Here is a 4,584-nt window from a genome sequence, read left to right on the forward strand (position 1 = left end):
ATAACAGAAACATACTAAATTATGAATGCAACTGACAAAACACGTGACAGAATTCAGCAAATGATGGATTACCAAATCAACTGCATAGATGATAAATATTATGAATAGGGCTTCGAACTCAGGTCTTAGGCTACAGAGCTGAAGCTCTTAAGCATAATCCAGAATCAAAATTGCCTTAAAATGCCACTCAGATTCTTAGGATGTTTAGATAGGTTAATACTTCTTTCATGGGCCTCATTTTAATTCTTTTGCTACCCCTGAGAAGTGTTATTATGACCATTTAGCAAAACTAAGAATTTATGAACTTGAGTTTTTGTGATTGCTTAGTTACAAAGTTAATATGGAAGGGAACAAGGACTCAAATCCAAGTATTTTGATGCTACATCAAATGTTTAGCTACCAGCCTGCAGGTCTGCTGAATGGGACTAGGACTGGTACCTTTCAAGTGACAGCAAAAGCTTGAATGTAGGCAAGATAGTACAAAAAATATGGATGCATCAGGCACAGAGGATGTTGTTCAAGCAGACATGAAGCTTAGTTATTCGAGAAAAATACACACAAATCACATCATCATAAAAATGTAAATAAATTGAAAAGCTGCTAAGTGTGAAGCAGATGTATGTGCCTGGAGGATATATAGCAGGGGGCCTGACCTGGCTGGGGGTGGAGGGTACAGGCTGAGAAGTTTCCTAGAACTTTTTGACCTGAGACATTTTAACTAGGGAAACCATAGTTAGGGAAATCGTTGCAGGCTGAAGGAACCCTGCTTGTAAAGTATACAAAACAGGAAAGTGCAAGGAAACAAAAGTTTAGATAGGCAATATAGTTTGATGATCCTTAAATCCTTAAACAAAGTATTCTGCCACTTTATAGATAAGTGAACTTTGGTAGGCTAGTAACTCCTCTGAACCTCAGCTATTGCATCTGTAAAATAGTACGTGCCTTGCAGGATTACTCTGAGGACTGCAGAAGTAAACTACTTATTTCAATGCCTTGCACAAAGTTAAAATTCACCAAGAACTAGTTGCAGTTATTAGTAAAGTAGGCATTAAGGGACAATAATAGACAATAAATGTCCTTGCAATCTTGGGTCAGGAATAGATGTTAACATTAGCTTTACTTTGTACTTTACACTAGTGTTTCCCAAAGCCATGCAGATCACCTGGGGAGCTTGTTAAAATATCAATTCTGAGTCTAGGTTGCAGCCCAAAATTCTAACAAGTTTCCAGGTGATGCAGATGTTGCTGGTCTAGGAATCACACTTGGAAAAGCAACGATGTAGGGAACCACAGTTCTATGGAATATTAATGGTTAGTACAGGAAGAAAAGTCCTCCTGATCAAGAAAGCTTAGGAGACAACATATTTAAATTCAGCAGATTTCTTCTCTTGAGAATTTCTTGGTTCCTTGAATATGCTGATGTGCTTTCCCAAGTTCCAAGAGGACACAGAGTGCGTTCATCTGCAAGGCATTAAATCATCTGATTATGGAAGTCCAAACAAATAGGGATTTACTCTTCTTACATAACATGAACCCAGGAGGTAGGCGGCTGTGGCCTGGGCTGGATGCTCTGCACTGTGGAGGCTGAGATCTGCTATTTATTTAGTCCTTCCTTCAAACTGCATGTGTGCTGCTTCCAATGCTTTGAATCCATGTGGAAAACAATATGAAAGGTGAAGGACCAAAGATCTTCAATCTATGCCCTATTGACCGGACTTGTGTCATAGGTGCACTCCACCTGGAAGATTGGAAAAGAGAATATATAATTTTCAGTCTCTGTAGAATGTGCAGGTAAGGGAGGTGGTGGTTCCAAACATTTGTTTTTGGATGTAGTCTTGTGGAAACAGGGTTCCATAGGATGCACTTTGTGAAACTATGAATAATGGAGCACCACTGACAATTTAAAATAGGGATATGACTTGCTCAAGTAGTGGCTTGAAAACTCACACAATTAGGAGATCAAAAGAAGATAACCTGGGCTGGGGTTGTGGCTCAGTGGCAGAGCACTTGCCTAGCATGTGTGAGGCACTGGGTTAGAATCTTAGCACCCATATGAATAAATAAAATAAAGGTTCTTTGCAAATTAAAAAAAGAAGAAAACCTTTTTAAAAAAGGGGGGAAATTGATTCCACAGAGGAAGAGAGTTAAACAGTAAAGTGATACATAAATCTCAGTATTACTGTTTTTCAATGCAGAAAGAATGATTAAAGTATTAAAATGCCATCAAAATATAGAAAGGAAAGAGTTCTAATGAAAGATTGTTGGATTTAGTGAGAATGTTATTTGTGTTCTTAAGTCCATTTTAGTGGAATGGGAGGTAGCCAGAGGGCAGGAAATAAAAGCAGTTCGAGAGAAATAGATAGTTCACTTGGGGAATGTATATATAAAAGAGAGAAATTGGACTGGTTTTTATCTGAAGCCAACACATCTGGAAGACCCCAGTCTAAAACAAATTCCTCTAAAATTTTTCCAGTAGAGTTATTTATTAGGCTTTTATCACTTTTTAAAATGTAAAATGCTTTAATTCATATCAGCTGATACTTTAGAGGCAACAAACTCATGAAGTTGTTTATTTTTTGTTGTTGATTTTTGACAGCAGGGAGAAAATGCAAGAATGTTGGTTGTAAGGAAAGAAATCAACTGGATGACAAACTCTTTGTATTAAAGGTTACATCCATCTTGTTCAGTTTTATCTCCTGCTCCTAGCACAATATCTGGAGCATCTAACAATTTCAATATTTGTTGACTGAATCAGACATAACTTTCCTATGTTTATATGTGAATACACCACCCGTGAAACTCTACATCATGTACAGCCATGAGAATGAAATTCTAATTAGAATAAGTTATATTCCATGCATGTATAATATATCAAAATACCCTCTACTGTCATTATATCTAAAAAGAACAAATAAAAATAGAATATTTGTTGACTGGCTCATTGAAGAAATGAGTGAATAGCTGGGTGTGGTGGCACATGCCTGTAACCTCAGAAACTCAGGAGGATAAGGCAGGAGGTTTACAAGATCCAAACCAACCTCAGCAAGTTAGTAAGACTCTGTCTCAGGGTTTTTTAATAAAAGGACTAGGGATGTAGCTCGGTGGTAAAGGGGCCCCAGGTTCAATTCCTACTACCAAAAAAAAAAAAGAAAAAAATGGAAAAAAGAGGAAATGTAGAACAACTAATACAAAAAAAATGTGAAGAAAGAAATGATGTAATGATCACAAACTGTAGACTCCTAGTTGTTACTCCATTTGTGGGCTTTTTTTTTTTTTTTCCCCTCTCTCTTTTTATAATTATTTTAGTGTTTCTCCATTTAATATCATAGAACTCATGGCTACTGGCTATTTCCATGATAAGCAAAACTTTAGATGCTCTAAAATAAGGGTCTAAAATAATATCAAGATGTTTACCTATTTTTTCTTTTTCTTTCCTCATTGCCGATAATAATAATAATAATAATTTACACCTAAAAAATACCCCATCTATGCATATTATGAAGTTTTTGCTAGTGTTTTATCAGGACTATGAAAACTGATTATACCCTCATTTATGTTAAGCAAAATAAAAAATATAACAAAATAAAAATATACCTATCTCATATACATGTGGAAAAAATCTGTATATATACATAATGGTTGTTAACTCAGGGAACTAGGCATGGGGACTAGATGGAAAAACATTCTTTTTTATATTTTATACCTTTTATGACTGTGTGAAGTTTTTTTTTTATCATGCACATGTAGTACCTATTTAATGATACTTTTAAAATAAGCTAAATGAAGAAAAAAAGGCTATCCATTCTAAGGAACAGATCAATGACCTGAAGGATGCTATCCTATGAGGCATAGTATATTAGGTTTGCCAAGTTAGCCCATTTCAAAAACAAAATAAATCTAAACTAAACTGTTGTCAAACTGTGCTACCGATTTGGTAGCTGCCAGTCCCAAGTGGCTACTGAGCACTTAAAATAGACTAATCCTAATTCAAGAGGACTGCAAGTATAAAATATACAATGGATTTTGAAGACTTAGTACAAAAAATAGAAAATATCTTAAAAATAAGAATAATTTTAATATTAATTACATGTTAAATAGTATTTGGGTGGCCGGGGTTGTGGTTCAGTGGTAGAGTGCTTGCCTGGCACGTGTGAGGCACTGGGTTGGATTCTCAAAACCATGTATAAATAAATAAAATAAAGGTCCATCAACAACTAAAATACACACACACACACACACACACACATATATATGTATGCATATACATATTATCAAAACCAGTACTTCGGTATATGAGGTTAAATAAAATTGTTATTAAAACTAATTAGACCTATTTATTTTACTTTATACAATGTCATTTTCAAATATTTAAAAAACAGGCATATAGCTCACATTTGTAGCTTGCATTCTATTTCTTTTGGATAGCAATGCCAAAGAATTCTCATTCAATCTATATCTACAATCTATATATAGTACATAAATGTCTGGATGTGACAATTGAATGAGTTCATGTTCAAAAAAAAAAGGTAGACAAATTTTTCTTTAAAAAAATCAAGTCCAATAGTTAAAAAAAAAAAAAAAAAAA

This window comes from Sciurus vulgaris, assembly GCF_902686455.1.
Source record: "Sciurus vulgaris genome assembly, chromosome: 5".
In the NCBI taxonomy this organism is placed as follows: Eukaryota; Metazoa; Chordata; class Mammalia; order Rodentia; family Sciuridae; genus Sciurus; species Sciurus vulgaris.